This window comes from Grampus griseus (assembly GCF_964374135.1).
Source record: "Grampus griseus genome assembly, chromosome: 4".
Lineage (NCBI taxonomy): Eukaryota > Metazoa > Chordata > Mammalia > Artiodactyla > Delphinidae > Grampus > Grampus griseus.
Genome location: NC_138997.1, coordinates 66,903,045 through 66,920,884, shown reverse-complemented (window position 1 = coordinate 66,920,884; position 17,840 = coordinate 66,903,045).

Genomic DNA, 17,840 nt, shown 5'->3' with positions numbered 1-17,840 from the left:
TTATACAAAGCACAGCTGTGGAAATATTAATTACCCTACAGTATTGGATTGTATTACAAAATCAAGCCAGTCAGGAAATCGAGGTATTGGAAATGTACTTCAGTCAAATCTTGTAAGAGAGTCTAAATAGTTTTAAAAGCCTTTCTTATAAAGGCATACTTGGCAGACTCCCTGTGCAGTGATGAATATGCTTACATCTTCTGGAGGACGTGACAGCCAGCAGGGGCTTTGGAGAACCTGAAATTTGTGAAGAGGTAATTCTTATTTTCTTTTTTTTTACAAACCTTATAACCCACGGAGTAAACAATGTACAGATAATCTGCCTGTTCTCCAGGCTTCTTTTGATTAACTTCACGAGAGAGCAAAGATTTATGTGCGGAAGTTGTTTCTGCATTGACCTCTTGTGCGCTCCTTTCAGAATATGAAAAATGACATCATCTGATTCCAGAAGGGGGTGACAGGACAGCGCACCATTATAGGGGTGCATTTGCAGATTCCTGCTGCTTGCTTTTCCAGGAGGTTTTACACTGGGCAGAAATAAATCTATTCTTGCTTTCACTTATCTTTGTCATTAATGTGTTGTGCAGAAAGAAAATTCCAATAAATCTCTGTTAATTCCAATTTGCACCAAGAGTTTTCAAGAAGCTAGAGGTGAACCCAGTTGAGTTCAGCATTGCATCTTCACCTGCAGTAATTCTTCAGTCTAAAATAACCTAGAAGAAAATGAGCAGGAGAAAGCTCTGAGAGTCTGAATTAGTAGAACTCATCCTTGGTACCCATTCTTTTTATTGTTAGTGTGCCTAAAAATTACTATGATAATAGTAGCTGTCATTTATTGAGGTTTTCTTTTAATCCTACCCATTAATTTACATTTATTATCTCATTGAATGTTCAAAATACTTCTCTGAATTGACTTACAATACTCTTACTACAGACATAAAGAAATTGATGTGCAGAAAAGCTAAATAATTTGTCCAATGTCACACAGCTAAACAGTTGATGAAAAATTCAAACCCAGTTTGACTCCAAAGTTTGTTTGTTTAGCCCCCTAAAATATACTACTTAAACAGCTTATATGAAATGGATGCTTGGTGCATTTAAGTATCTTTCTCTTCTTTAGAAATGAAAGGCAGAACTGACACATCTCCCAGCCTGGTTTTGAAGGAATAGTTACATGTCAGTAAGGTTTGAAAGGATGACTTTGTGTCCTGATATACGTGCTTGATATTTTCCTTCCCACCTCCCTGTACCTCTCTTTACCCTTCTCCACCCATGCCATGCCCCAGGAATTGATCTACATGGATTACATTAATAGGTTCTCTCCCTCAAACTTCCAGTGGGTTTAGACACTGCGGAGCTCAGGCAATAGATTGGAATAGGAGAATGAGGTGGGAATCATTATTACTTTTACTCCCTCCCTGTGGTACAGCCAGGATTCAGTTGAGTCCCTTGACTAAAGATTTCAACTCCTTGAGACAGTCTTTCCACAAAGACTTCTCAGCCTCTGAATGGTGGTAATTCTTTCCCTCCATTGGGTAGGAATGGTGTCCTATACTCACTAGCCATAGGGGATTGTTCTATCCCTCATGGTCTTCCTATACTGCCCCCAATCTTGTATGTTATTCCTTTACAAAACTCTCCTTGAATTATCATAATTTGTATATACTGAATGGTTACCTTGATTAATACAATTTAAAATATTGTGTGGACTAATACAGAATACTGTGCTTCTTACTTTTTTATAACGAGTCACTGCATTAAGCATGCTTTCTTATAGTCCCCAGACATTTCCTTAATCTCTCCTCAAATTTCTCCTTGCTGTCTACCTTTGACATACTAAGTATCAGGTCAGGGTCCAAATGGATCTAACCACTAAAGCGTGGTATAGGGGATAAACAAAACAAACAAAACCCCATAATGGACTACAATTGTGACTCCTGTCCTCTATATAAAAAATAAAATATATCCCTACTGTACAAAATTCATTAGTGATGATTCATTAAAATAGGCATGAGTAGTTTTTCTTTATTATACTTAATTTCTTAATATATTTAGTTTCTTAAAATTTCTTGTTTTGGAAAAATATATATATAAGATACATATTATTTCTTTGCTAGGAAATTAGTTAGATTCTTCTAGAACACTGAAACATTGATCAACTGTGAATTATAATAATCATCATCGTCATGTTCAAGCAATATTGATGAGGCCTCAGGGTGTGTGCATAATAAAAAAGTTTACATATTGCAATCCATAAGATACATTTCCCTACCTAATGAAGAACACTACTAAATAGAAGAGGAGGTAAAGCTTAGCAGTTTCAGACACTAATCACAGAATAATCTACTGCTTTTATAATAGAAACCAGTTTGACTCTTGAACTTGCAGCATTTTCTCCAATAGCAATAGAATTGGGGCCTTGGCCCCAGCCCTGGGAGAACACAGTTTTCTGTTATTCTCTTTAGCTCCAACAAAAATGATCTTCACGCAGTGATTTTTTTTTTTTTTCTTGTTGAAACATTTTATGACCCGCTTACATTGCTTCACCTTTGTACTATTCCATGAGAGTAATAATGGGGAAAATAAGCTTGAAGTAGTCTTTTATTTTTTCCCTCTTTTGCTCTGTTAATAAATGATTTGAGAGAAAGTAAGAATTGCTTAGACAACTCTAATGGTTGCAATCATTTCAGAATAGATTGTTGGCTATTGATTAAATTGGAATGCTACACATGAACACATTTGTGATCTGATTTCAAATAGCAGTGTTCTAATTTGGTTTTGGTAGACTATAAGTGACTTAAGGTAGTTGTTTACTTAGAAATAAAAGCTAAGTCTTTATCAAGGTTCTTTTTGTTCGTTTTTGTTTTACGTGTTTACATACAGAAAACAACAAAACACAATAGTTTTCTATACAAGAGTGATAGTACCTGCTCAGAGCAATATGACTTATACTCATTTTGGTGACACTTGTTGTGTTTGATAACATCAAATAGTTTCTTAATTCCTAGAAGAAGGAAAGGTGCCAAATTATCAGGGTGGTTTTGCCGGCCAAATGGCAGTGATGAATAACTCATAGCTATACTGTGTCATTTTTCCTTAACTACTGTTATTCTAAGTAAATGTCTGTGTAATACTTTTCTCAAAAATTTAACCTATTAGCTACTAATCTAAAGAACAATCAAAAAATGTCATCTCATACAAAAAAAAAGAAGAAAAATTACAAGTTTAGTAATATCACACCTAATCAAATCTCAGGACCACATAAGAAATACATTATGGCATTCTCCATTTAACATGTAGAAAGAAAGTTGATGTATGATATTAAGAGAAATGTATTTTAATTTAAAATATTATTAAAATTGTAGTTATATTTTAGCTGTGCTTTAATTTAGCTCTATTACTTAAAATCTTTATCTAAATAGTGATAATATTTAAGGACAAATTAAAGATGCATGATGTTTGCTTTGAATTATAAACTCTTAAATAAACTAGAGTAAAATTAATAAATAACTTATAATTTGAGGTAATTCTACCAACATAAAGAGGAAAAGAATAATATGACAAAGGGGTGGAATGTCTGATTACTTAGCTCCGTCCTTTAAATTCTAACCTCCCATACGATGACAATCAGGGAAGACTCATCATAGTCAATAGGACTACTTTGTCTTATTGAGAGATTACAAAATGGTTACTTTGATGAGTTTCATATGAAAAAGGAAAGAAAGACATTGGACTGGGAATAAGAGATCTGGCTCTTCTATTACATGGTTGTATAATCTTGAGAAATCATTCTGCCTCTGTGGACTTTCTGTATCCAGCAGTACTGAGTAATGATTAAGATTACTTATTCCTGGAACCGATTTGCTGAAGTGAAAATTGCAGTCCACCATTTATGTGTTATTGGGCAAGATTCCTAATGTCTCTGTCTCCTTACTTTCACAATGTAGACCATAGTATCAGCTCATAGGTTTGTTGTGAAGATTAAGCGAATAAATACATTTAAACCATTTAGAATAGTGCCCAGTCCATTTTAAATTCTTAATAAATGCGGGCTTTAACATGCTATGGTGCTGTCATCAATTAATTGAATTTTTAAATTTAATTTTGATTGACATATTGCATTTATTCAAGATCTGAATATAAAATGAAAACAGTGGCTTTTTAGATTCAGCCCACTCGTTCATGTGAAATTCTATATTGATAAGTGCTTTGCCAAAATGTAAATGTAAGGAAGGCAATGGGCCATCTATTGTATAACACATTTGGCTCAATTCAGATGAAGGCAGTCTTATCTGGTATCCATTTGCAAGACTGGCCCAAGCAGCAGAAATTTGGTAAGGAGTTGAAAGAAGGAGGTTCTTATGGTACTCAAAGCAAAAAGAAAAAGGTTACTTATTGTGTTATTGATATCTGTTTTTCTCTCAGCTTTGGGGATTGGCTCCGAAATCTCTAAAAGGATTTCATATAAAAACAGTTTTAGAGATGGTTTTTGAGAGATCTGGGCCATGTGTGGCAGATGGTAATGTGCAAGCTACAGTTGGGGTTGTGTAATATTGTCCTTATCACAATAAGGGATTCTTTAAGGCTCCAGAAACATAACAGAGGCTTTTTTCAAAAAATTTAATTGTAGTAAAATATACATAACATAAAATTAACCATATTAACCATTTTTAAGAATACAGTTTAGAGGTGTGAAGTACATTCACGCTGTTGTGCAAACAATCTCCAGAGTTATTTTCATCTTGCAAAACTGAAACTCTAAAGCCATTAAACAACTCCTCATTCACTTCTCTCACCAGGCCCTGGCAACCACCATTCTATATTCAGTCTCTATGAATTTGATAACACTAGGTATCTCATACAAGTGGAATCATACAGTATTTGCCTTTTTGTGACTGGCTTATTTCAATTAGCATAATATCCTCAGAGTTCATCCATCTGTCGTATATGTCAGAATTTCCTTCCTCTTTAAGGTTGAATAACATCCCATTGTATGTATATATACCACATTTTGTTTATCGATTAATCTATTGATGGACACTTGGATTGCTTTCACTTTTTGACTATTGTGTATAATGCTGCTCTAAACAAGGGTGGTCAAATATCTCTTAGAGGCTCTGCCTTCAATTCCTTTGAGTATATACTTAGAAGTGAATTTTTTGGATATATAGTAATTCTATATTTAATTTTTTTAGAAAGCTCCATAATGATTTTCATAGTGTCTGCATTGCATTTTACATTCCTGCCAACAGTGCACAAGAGTTCCAATGTCTCCACATCCTTGCTAACACTTGTCATGTATTTATTTTTTATAGTAACCATCCCACTGAGTATGAGCATAACAGGGACTTAAAAGTTCTTTCTTTTCCTCTGGATTAAAAACTCCTCAAGGCAAGTGTAAGTGTCTTGTTTACTGCTATATCCCCTGTGCTTCATGCCGTGTCCAGAACTCAATACAGATTCAATGGCGTGTGTGAAATATAAATATATAAGGAGCACAGCATAGTTTGGGCACCTCGTGTGTTCTGCAACTCTACTATATGCCAGAGAGCAGCATCTCAGGCAAGGTGATTTCCCAACATGCTCAGGAAACAGATCAGAGGTGACCTTCCTCTCTGGAGAGATTTGAGGGCAGCAAATATCAACAAGAAAGCTGTTGAGGAGAAATATAGATAGATAGAAATTTCTGTAGGAATACAGGTATTAAATGAGCACCTTTGAGATACTCCATAGGGCTTTCTGGAATTATTAAAGAATATGTTAGACTTAGGAAAGTAAAAATGGAGGACAGCAGGGATGCTGACGTTTTACAACTAGGATAAGTCAATAGAATTCAGACATTACAATTTAAGTGACTACAATTGGATTTTAATTCCAAACAGCTATACTGAGCCCAAGATGGGCTAAATTTTCTCAACTTATGAGTTAGTATTTCTGACTAACCTGCTTATTAAGTCTTCACATTATAAACAAATTGATAGTGATCCTATTTCAGGCATTAGTAACAGTAATTGTTAGTAAAGAATTGATCATGGACAACAGCAGTTAGCTTTAGCTCATGGATGTCAAAATATGCTTGATCTAACAATGACTTCCATTGGATGATACTTCTTTCTGTAGAAAAGATTTGCCTAAAACATAGATGATTATAGATGCTAGGTAACAGTTGAGAGGTCATGGAACAATGTACATAAGTCATATGATTACCTACTTCGCTGTGGCATATGGTCCTTGTATCACTGTATGAAACAGCTCAAACGTAGAGCTAATTGAATTAAAAAACACAGGAAGAATTTGCTAATTTGCAGTAGAAGTAGGGTCAATAATAGAAGATCCAGAGAGAGCTGAAATTACAAAGTGAGTGGAGACTAAGTTTCTACAAGAAAACAAGCCAGTAGACGAGAGACAATAATTAGATGCATTTGGAGATTGAGAGGCAAATGGAGGAGAGGTATCCCCTGGTTTCAGAGAAAGGAGAGAGCAGCCTGAATCTAGAGTTGTCTCACTTTGTTTATAGGTTTTCTGTTCCAGTTCAGTCTACAGGCATTATTAAAGTCATCCCACTTTTTCTTGAAATAACTTGAGCTACCATCCTTCGAAATCACTCTAAGAATTATATCCAGTGGTTAAAGCTGATCCCAAAGCTGCTTTTATGTGCTGAGAGCAGTTTCATTCTCCACTACACTTTAGTTTGTAAATTGGTTAAACATAGTAGAGGGTCAGACAGCAAAGTTTTGCACATCATGTTATTTACTCTCTTATATTGTAAGTCACCTGCTTTTGCTATGGAAGTTTAATACCAGAATTAAGTACAACTGCCATTTATGGCGTGCATTTTATTCAGTAGGTATGGAGCTAGGTACCTCAAAATAACTCTGTGACATAGGTAGTAATATCCTATTTTATATTGATATATGAAGAAATGAAAGCCCAGAATGTTTAAGGATTGTTTCAGAGGTCACACTCAGGTCTTCTGAACTCCAAAAACAAGGCTCTTGAAACATTAGAATGAGAGAGGATGATACCCGCTTCTATGTCAAAAAGCCCAAATCTTGTCAAAGAAAAATTTTATGTTTGGTCCTCAAACATCCATAATGTGTAAAGTGCTAAAGTGTAAAGAAATTTAAAGTGCAGAAATGTCATCTGTGCTAAGACATACGTAAGTCATACTACATTAATACTACACAGGAGCTATCTGTGGCCATGACACTCCTCTCCTACCAGATGCTTCCTGGGTTTCCTCCAGTGCTTCTTGTAGTCAGTGGTTCTGACTTCTGAGTCACAACTGTACCCCTGACCTTATATTTCACGAAGCACCACTGTATCCTAATCATAAATATATTGGAAGCCCTACTAAGCTGTCTGCACTTGACAGATTCACCAGGTGAACCAACATTCTCCATTCCCTTTGAAAAACCTACCAACCTCTCATTGTAATCATGGTTGAGTGCTCACTGCTAGTAGGCCCCTGTCTAGGACCCTACCTCCTTCTGATCCTCCTGTTTGAGTTCAGTGCTTAACTAGAGTCAGCCTTGTTTTTTCTCTACTGTGCCAATCGATTGTCTCTAAGTTGAATCATTAAATTCAAATACCTATTACATAAGCCAATGGAATATGAATGCAAAAATAAGAACAATTTCTGTTGTCATGAAATCTAAATTGAATACTGCAGAAAGACTCAAGAAGGAAAGAAAAATATTTTTTAAAATGCTGTGGAATTGGATGTGAGCAAGTCAACTCTAAAAGACTGGGATACAAATCTTTTTTAAAAAAACATTCTACCCATACTTTTGCTGTGTTTTTGATACAGTTTGAGAAATTCTAAGCTCATGTTAAATTGGGGCCATGGTTTATTTAAAATAGGTGATTCTAAACTCCAATAAAATATATACCCCAAAAAAGCTTTGGCCCTATATCAAAAGTTTAGCAAACAAATATATACTTTCAAATTTAAGTCAAAATACAATATTTAAATTAGGAATGTATCACTTTTTTGGTCCACAACTTAAAGTGGATATTAATTAGTCTACCAATTCCTAAGCTCTCTGGATTTGGATAATAGCACTTTTATTCTCTTCCTATTGCTTAAAGTCGAAATAGAATTTGTTATTAGATTCCCCCCTTTACCCCCCAAAACAGACTTTTACTATGCAATTTCTATGGATTATTTGGCATTTTAGCATGGTGAGGGAAGCCAAGGTGAGGCAGAAAACATTATACTGGGAGGAGGAGCATTCAGAGGCAGAGGCAGCTAGGACTCAATAATAAGATGTAGAAGTCACCTAGGTGAGAGCTTCCCTGGTGGCGTAGTGGTTGAGAGTCTGCCTTCCGATGCAGGGGACGCGGGTTCGTGCCCCGGTCCGGGAAGATCCCACGTGCAGCGGAGCGGCTGGGCCCGTGAGCCATGGCCGCTGAGCCTGCGCGTCTGGAGCCTGTGCTCCGCAACGGGAGAGGCCACAACACTGAGAGCCCCGCGTACTATAAAAATTAAATTCAGGACTTGCTTACTTATTATCACTTTTACACTTTCAAGCTGAAAACTTCTTCACTATTTTTTTTGCCACCCTACTGCAAAGACTGTGCCAGCCTAACAGCTATAAATCTTTTTGTTCCATTTTCTGCAATGGTTTCCAGGCTATAAAAAGTCTACCACACTGCTTATGGGTCTAATTTATGGACTCAATAAATATGCCCCATCACTTGATTGACAACAGTGAATTCATTAATTTCTAGCAGAAATTTTAGTCAAAAGGGTCAGCTCAGGATTCCTATTCTTGGATGAAGGCACAGTGATGCCCCTATGCATGCTTTGCTCCGGATCCACTAGCAGTGATCTCATCATGTCACTTGGTGTCCAGTAGAAAAGAGATTGATATGATATTTATAATTATTATAGATGCCCAAGCCTCATTGTGGAAGAAAAAAAAAGTATTAGAATTTTAAAGTTATTTTAGCTCTGCATTCTCTGTCTGTTGGGTCCTCAAAAACATCTTGGGTTTGACTGGCTCAAAAATATATTTAGATCTGATTGATCAAAATAAAGCGAACTGGTTTCTGTTTTTATTTTTTAATATCCAGTGTGCCTGATGTGGGATTTTTATAAGAGGTTCAAACAGAGAGAAGCAAATATCTATTTTAACTAATAAAATATCCATTAAAAAAGTTAAAGAGGTTCATTATAGCTCTGATCTGCTCATTCCATTAAAGAAATTATTAAAGATTGCTTCAGGATGTGGCCAAAGTAATGAAGTGCTCAGAGTAATATCTTACAAACGTCATTCTTACAACTAATGGCTTCTGAGTAGCCATTTTAAATATTAAACCTTTTAAACATCTTTTTTGAATATTTATGATTTGGGGAAAGAGACTCTACTTATTTAGTATGTATCCCCTTGTACATTTGTATGAATGTATGTTTATACGTGTGGTTTATGTGTACAGGGCACTTAAACTATAATCTGGCGATTCAGGTTGATTCTAATTCCATCAATGTACACTTGGATTTGGGACAAATAGATGTCACTAAAATGTGCCCAGCTTCACACTTCTGGCAGCCTTCTTTTATATATTTAATTTAGTTCTTTCCAAATCTCACCAAAAAAAGGTCACATCCAAATAAAAGATTTGTATATTTCATGAGAGCAGAGACTCATAAATGTTTTGCTATGTTTTGTATACTCTCAATTCCAAGGAGGGTGCCTGGAATATAATTTAAGAATTAAAAGGGCAGGGTACAGAATAATATTGCCTGAATGGGAATCTAGCGTCATCACTTACTTGCTGTGTAATGTTGGGTACATTGTTTAACTTGTTCATGCCTCAGTTTCCTGAAACAGAATGGATCTGATGTCTGCTTCTATGTTTGTATCTAGGCTGTATCTATTCCATGATCACATCAATTACAGCAAGATCCTGTATACTCATCTAATTGAATCATAAACTCAATCTAAATTTTAGTTTTCTCCTACCAATTCATAGCCCATTTGAAAATTTCACTTTGAAATCTACCTCGAATCCTTTTCTTGAACACTGAAATAACTGATCTACTAATATTATGTGGTGTGGGTTTTGTGTTACCCTTATTCTACCCCCCTTTTATGTCCTCATAGTAGTATACAAACACTTGGAACTTTTAAGCTGAATAATGTGTGGTGTGTGTGTGTGTGTGTGTGTGTGTGTGTGTGTGTGTGTGGTATGTGAGGAGAAGGAGCAACTGTGCTTGTTGGTGTGGTGTAACAATACTCTTTCCTCTTTTTCAAATCAGTGTGGGCATCAATCTGCTCAGATAATAGAACATGTCAGTGTCTTGAATTTACTTGACATTGCACTAGCTAACTCATGCTTCACATTTTTCTCAAAAAAAGTGAAACAGAAAATATGCTTTAATAAAAAGAGCATATATATGGTTTTCTGGTTTAAAATGTAAGCATTTTTTCTTTTGGTTTGCTCTTTTAATTTCACAATTTCTCCATTTTCTTAATAAGTGGGATATTTCTCAGAAGGGCTGAGTCTGAATTTTGTGCTAAAGAATGAAGAGATTAACCATGTAAAGAGATAAGAAAGAATATACATGACTGTATGGTTTCATAGGGATAAGATCAAAATCTCCTAAATTTTAGTGAAACCAGCTAGTCATGGTCTCACTAGCTGCTGTGGAGTCCTGGGGATGAGGTTGTATTTATCTACTTAGGACTGATAATAGCTCCATCAACACTGTTGGCAATATCGAGGGCTGCTGAGAGTTCAACAAAGTTAGGGACCAAAACGTATGCATTAGATTTGACTATAAAGTGATCACTAGAGTTATGCAGTCAAGTGGTATGAATGCTGTTCTATTATCTGCTCTATTATCTGAGCCCTGTGTCAGGGTGTCAGAGGAGTAAGGAACAGCTCCTATTCAAACAGTGGTTTATGGACCAATGGCATCAGCCCTACCAAGGAGCTTGTTAGAAATGTAGAATCTCAGGCACCTCCTCACAACTACTGCATCAGAATATGCATTTTAACAAGACATCCAGGTGATTGCCAAGCATGTTAAAATATGAGAAGCTCTGGTTGTAGACACCAGTTTTGAGAAGGTTGCCTATGAAATAAGGGACAAAAAAATAAGACAGCAGGTAGAGGAAGAGATATAATTCATGAATTTTGTTATTATTATTATTGTTATTATTAACAGACTGAGCACATGGAAAATGATAATAGGCAATGTTTAAAATACATATTACATATAATATCAAATCAAACATTAACAAAATAGATGTTATTTTCAAAGTATAGATTTGGAAAATGAGTCTCAGAGAGGTTAAGATAATTTTTCAGTTATAAAATAAGATGTTAACCATTTTTCAAATGTGGGTCTGTCTGTCTGCAGATGCTCATACCCATTATTATAATTAAGGTTGACTCTTAAAGAGAAGAAACATACTGAATTAAGCAAAGGAAGAAAGCTATGATGGTTGAGACTGTTAGTTTTGGTATTATCATTTATCTTAATTTTTTTTTTTTTTTTTTTTTTTTTTTTTTTTTTGCGGTACGCGGGCCTCTCACTGTTGTGGCCTCTCCCGTTGCGGAGCACAGGCTCCGGACGCGCAGGCTCAGCGGCCATGGCTCACGGGCCCAGCCGCTCCGCGGCATGTAGGATCTTCCCGGACAGGGGCACGAACCCGCGTCCCCTGCATCGGCAGGCGGACTCGCAACCACTACGCCACCAGGGAAGCCCCTTGGTATTATCATTGATGGTACCAAATGGTATAGGAATTGCTTAATTTATTCACTTCCCAATTATTTTATCTAGCAAAGCAAGTGAATTTGGTTAATAAAACAATCAATGGACATTTTTAGAAGATATTTTGTGATATGGCAGGTTTATGACAGGTATAATCGCTACTAGAGTTGCTACTCTTTTGGGAAGCTAAATATTGTGAAAAACTTGAATAAAATATAATCTCATGTAAACATAGTCTCCTAGCTGATAGTCTATCGATGTTGTGGTGTCCATCCCAGTTAGTCTTCACAGAGTTGATACACTCCATCCTTGAGCTGCACGGCTAACTCCTTTCCAGGAATTGTCCTTAGCTAAAGGAATTTTTTTTTTGCCCTCTCATTGGGCAGCTCAACTCCAGTGACTATATAGAGGTATAAGGACTTAGCCCTCTTGTTTCAATTTGGTCTAACTGGAGAGACTCTGAGCTCCAGAATTCCATGTGGGATTAGCTGAGGCCTCCGCTGCACCTGCATTATAGTTCAGGTCAGTGATGTGCTGGGGCCAGCTGCAAATGGCTGCTAAGAGGGAATTTTGTGCATCATTCCCAATTCCCCATTTAGTGAGTTTGTGCCAGTAGTTTGAAAGAATTAAATACATCACGGAAATCAGCAAATCCTACAAATCAAGGATTTTTTTTTTCCTGGAGAACTTGTTAAACTGTTACCTGCACACCACAGTTTCAAATACTACTTCAACTCAAACCTACATTCCTTACTTCTTTAAATTTGTCATGCATTCCTCAATAAACCCCCTGCATGCACACCTTTCCTAACATCTGTTTGGAGGGAACCCACCTAAAACAATGGCATTTTTGCAAAAGTCAGGTATTTTCAACACTTTACAGAAGGGTTTGGCAAACAGTGGCCAAAGGGCCTGGTCTTGTAAATAAATTTTATTGGAGTGCGGTCACTCATTCATATATTTATCATCAATGACTACTTTCATGACAGAATGCCAGAGTTATATATGTCTCACAAAACCAAAAATATTTACTGTCTGGCCCTTTACAGAAAATGTTTGCTGACCTTTGAACTACTGGATAACTTTTATGTCTCTCTAAGACAATTTAAGCTTAAAGGTGTCCAAAACTAATCTCACTATACTTCCTCTCCTCCATTTTCTATAATATTCCTGTCCCTGTGTATTTCTTCTTTGTTTTCCGTGTCATAAACCATCCAGTTTCTGAAGAAACACTTCAGTTCATGTTTGTCTCTCCATCCTTACTGTATTAACATTCAGAATTGTGTATATTGTTTGGTGCCACCTTTTATCTGCCCCCTTTATAAGCCATTTCTGCCATGTCAGTTTTCTCTCTATGTTCTTCTGAGAATGATTTTTCTAAAACATAAATTTTATTATACAAGTTTTAGGCTTAAAACCCTCATTCAGTCCCCATTGATCAAATAAATTGCAAGCCCCTTAACTTCGTATATGCGCTCTTTTTTTTTTAACATCTTTATTGGAGTATAATTGCTTTACAATGGTGTGTTAGTTTCTGTTTTATAACAAAGTGAATCAGCTATACATACACATCTATCCCCATATCCCCTCCCTCTTGCGTCTCCCTCCCACCCTCCTTATCCCACCCCTCTAGGTGGTCACAAAGCACCAAGCTGATCTCCCTGTGCTATACTTCTCACTAGCTATCTATTTTACATTTGGTAGTGTATATATGTCCATGCCACTCTCGCACTTCGTCCCAGCTTACCCTTACCCCTCCCCTTGTCCTCAGGTCCATTCTCTATGTCCATTCTCTATATTCTCTATGTCTGCGTCTTTATTCCTGTCCTGCCCCTAGGTTCTTCAGCACCTTTTTTCTTTTTTTCTTAAATTCCATATATATGTGTTAGCATACGGTATTTGTTTTTCTCTTTCTGACTTACTTCACTCTGCATGACAGACTCTAGGTCCATCCACCTCACTACAAATAACTCAATTTCATTTCTTTATATGGCTGAGTAATATTCCATTGTATATATGTTCCACATCTTCTTTACCAATTCATCTCTCGATGGACACTTGGGTTGCTTCCATATCCTGGCTATTGTAAATAGAGCTGCAATGAACATATTGGTACATGACTGTTTTTTGAATTACGGTTTTCTCAGGGTATATGCCCAGTACTGGGATTGCTGGGTTGTATGGTAGTTCTATTTTTAGTTTTTTAAGGAACCTCCGTACTGTTCTCCATAGTGGCTGTATCAATTTATATTCCCAACAACAGTGCAAGACGGCTCCCTTTCTCTACACCCTCTCCAGCATTTATTGTTTGTAGATTTTTTGATGATGGCCATTCTGACTGGTGTGAGATGATATCTCATTGTAGTTTTGATTTGCATTTCTCTAATGATTAGTGATGTTGAGCATCCTTTCATGTGTTTGTTGGCAATCTGTATATCTTCTTTGAAGAAATGTCTATTAAGGTCTTCTGCCCATTTTTGGATTGGATGGTTTGTTTTTTTGATATTGAGCTGCATGAGCTGCTGGTAAATTTTGGAGATTAATTCTTTGTCAGTTGCTTTATTTGCAAATATTTTCTCCCATTCTGAGGGTTGTCTTTTCAGCTTGTTTACGGTTTCCTTTGCTGTGCAAAAGCTTTGAAGTTTCATTAGGTCCCATTTGTTTATTTTTGTTTTTATTTCCCTTTCTCTAGGAGGTGGGTCAAAAAGGAACTTGCTGTGATTTATGCCATAGAGTGTTCTGCCTATGTTTTCCTCTAAGAGTTTAATAGTGTCTGACCTTACATTTAGTTCTTTAATCCATTTTGAGTTTATTTTTGTGTATGGTGTAGGGGAGTCTTCTAACTTCATTCTTTTACATGTAGCTGTCCAGTTTTCCCAGCACCACTCATTGAAGAGGCTATCTTTTCTCCATTGAATATTCTTGCCTCCCTAAGAGGGTAAGTTCCCTCTATGCCTACTTTCTGGAGGGTTTTTATCATAAATGGATGTTGAATTTTTTCAAAAGCTTTTTCTGCATCTATTGAGATGATCATATGTTTTTTATCATTCAATCTGTTAATATGGTTTATTACATTGATTGATTTGCATATATTGAGGAATCCTTGTATTCCTGGGATAAACGCAATTTGATCATGATGTATGATCCTTTTAATGTGCTGTTGGATTCTGTTTGCTAGTATTTTGTTGAGGATTTTTGTATCTATGTTCATCAGTGATATTGGCCTATAGTTTTCTTTCTTCGTGGCATCTTTGTCTGATTTTGATATCAGGGTGATGGTGGCCTCGTAGAATGCGAGTGTTCCTCCCTCTGCTATATTTTGGAAGAGTTTGAGAAGGAGAGGTGTTAGCTCTTCTCTAAATGTTTGATAGAATTTGCCTGTGAATCCATCTGGTCCTGGGGTTTTGTTTGTTGGAAGATTTTTAATCGCAGTTTCAATTTCAATGCTTGTGATTGATCTGTTTATATTTTCTATTTCTTCCAGGTTCAGTTTCAGAAGGTTGTGCTTTTCTGAAAATTTATCCATTTCTTCCAGGTTGTCCATTTTATTGGCATAGAGTTGCTTGTAGTAATCTCTCATGATCCTTTGTATTTCTGCAGTGTCAGTTGTTACTTCTCATTTTTCACTTCTAATTCTATTGATTTGAGTCTTCTCCCTTTTTTTCTTGGTGAGTCTGGCTAATGGTTTATCAATTTTGTTTATCTTCTCAAAGAACCAGCTTTTAGTTTTATTGATCTTTGCTATTGTTTCCTTCATTTCTTTTTCATTTATTTCTGATCAGATCTATATGATTTCTTTCCTTCTGCTAATTTTGGGTTACTTTGTTTTTCTTTCTCTAATTGCTTTAGGTGTAAGGTTAGGTTGTTTATTTGAGATGTTTCTTGTTTCTTGAGGTAGCATTGTATTGCTATAAACTTTCCTCTTAGAACTGCTTCTGCTGCATCCCATAGATTTTTGGTCGTCGTGTTTTCATTGTCATATGTTTCTAGGTATTTTTTGATTTCCTCTTTGATTTCTTCAGTGATCTCTTGGTTATTAAGTAGTGTGTTATTTAGCCTCCATGTGTTTGTATTTTTTACAGATTTTTTCCTGTAATTGATACCTAGTCTCATAGCCTTGTGGTTGGAAAAGTTACTGGATACGATTTCAATTTTCTTAAATTTACCAAGGCTTGATTTGTAAACCAAGGTATGATCTATCCTGAATAATGTTCCATGAGCACTTGAGAAGAAAGTATATTCTGTTGTTTTTGGTGGAATGTCCTATAAATATCAATTAAGTCCGTCTTGTTTAATGTATCATTTAAAGCTTGTGTTTCCTTATTTATTTTCATTTTGGATGATCTGTGCATTGCTGAAAGTGGGGTGTTAAAGTCCCCTACTATGATTGTGTTACTGTCAATTTCCCCTTTTATGGCTGTTAGCATTTGCCTTATGTATTGAGGTGCTCCTATGTTGGGTGCATCAATATTTACAATTGTTATATCTTCTTCTTGGATTGATCCCTTGATCATTATGTAGTGTCCTTCTTTGTCTCTTGTAATAGTCTTTATTTTAACGTCTATTTTGTCTGTTATGAGAATTGCTACTCCAGCTTTCTTTTGATATCCTTTTGCATGGAATATCTTTTTCCATCCCCTTACTTTCAGTCTGTATGTGTCCCTAGGTCTGAAGTGGGTCTCTTGTAGACAGCATATATATGGGTCTTTTTTTTGTATCCAGTTTGGCAGTCTATGTCTTTTGGTTGGAGCATTTAATCCATTTACATTTAAGGTAATTATCGATATGTATGTTCCTATTACCATTTTCTTAATTGTTTCGGGTTTCTTATTGTAGATCTTTTCCTTCTCTTGTGTTTCCTGCCTAGGGAAGTTCCTGTAGCATTTGTTGTAAAGCTGGTTTGGTGGTGCTGAATTCTGTTAGTTTTTGCTTTTCTGTAAAGGTTTTAGTTTCTCTGTCGAATCTGAATGAGATCCTTACTGGGTAGAGTAATCTTGGTTGTAGGTTTTTCCCTTTCATCACTTTAAATAGGTCCTGCCACTCCCTTCTGGCTTGAGGAGCTTCTGCTGAAAAATCAGCTGTTAACCTTATGGGGATTCCTTTGTATGTTATTTTTTGCTTTTCCCTTGCTGCTTTTAATATTTATTTATTTATTTTTAAATTTTTGATAGTTTGATTAATATGTGTCTTGGTGTGTTTCTCCTTGGATTTATCCTGTATGCGACTCTCTGTGCTTCCTGGACTTGATTGACTATTTCCTTTCCTATATTAGGGAAAGTTTTGAATTTTAATCGATTCAAATATTTTCTCAGTTCTTTCTTCTTCTCTTCTTCTTCTGGGACTCCTATAATTCAAATGTTGGTGTGTTTAATGTTGTCCCAGAGGTTTCTAAGACTGTTGTCAATTCTTGTCATTCTTTTTTCTTTATTCTGCTCTGCAGTAGTCATTTCCACTATTTTATCTTCCAGGTCACTTATCCGTTCTTCTGCCACAGTTATTCTGCTATTGATTCCTTGTAGAGAATTTTTATTTCATTTATTGAGTTGTTCATCATTGTTTATTTGCTCTTTAGTTCTTCTAGGTCCTTGTTTAACGTTTCTTGTATTTTCTCCATGCTACTTCCACGATTTTGGATCATCTTTCCTATAATTACTCTGAATTCTTTTTCCGGTAGACTGCCTGTTTCCTCTTCATTTGTTAGGTCTGGTGGGTGTTTACCTTGCTCCTTCATCTGCTGTGTGTTCCTCTGTCTTCTCATTTTGCTTAACTTACTGTGTTTGTGGTCTCCTTTTCTCAGGTTGCAGGTTCGTAGTTCCCGTTGTTTTTGGTGTCTGTCCCCAGTGGCTAAGGTTGGTTCAGTGGGTTATTTAGGCTTCTTGGTGGAGGGGACTAGTGCCTGTGTTCTGGTGGATGAGGCTGGATCTTTTCTTTCTGGTGGGCAGGACCACATCTGGTGGTGTGTTTTGGGGTGTCTGTCACCTTATTATGATTTTAGGCAGCCTCTCTGCTAATGGGTGGGGTTGTGTCCCTGTCTTGCTAGTTGCATAGGGTGTTCAGCATTGTAGCTTTCTTGTCATTGAGTAGAGCTGGTGTTAGTGTTGAGATGGAGCTCTCT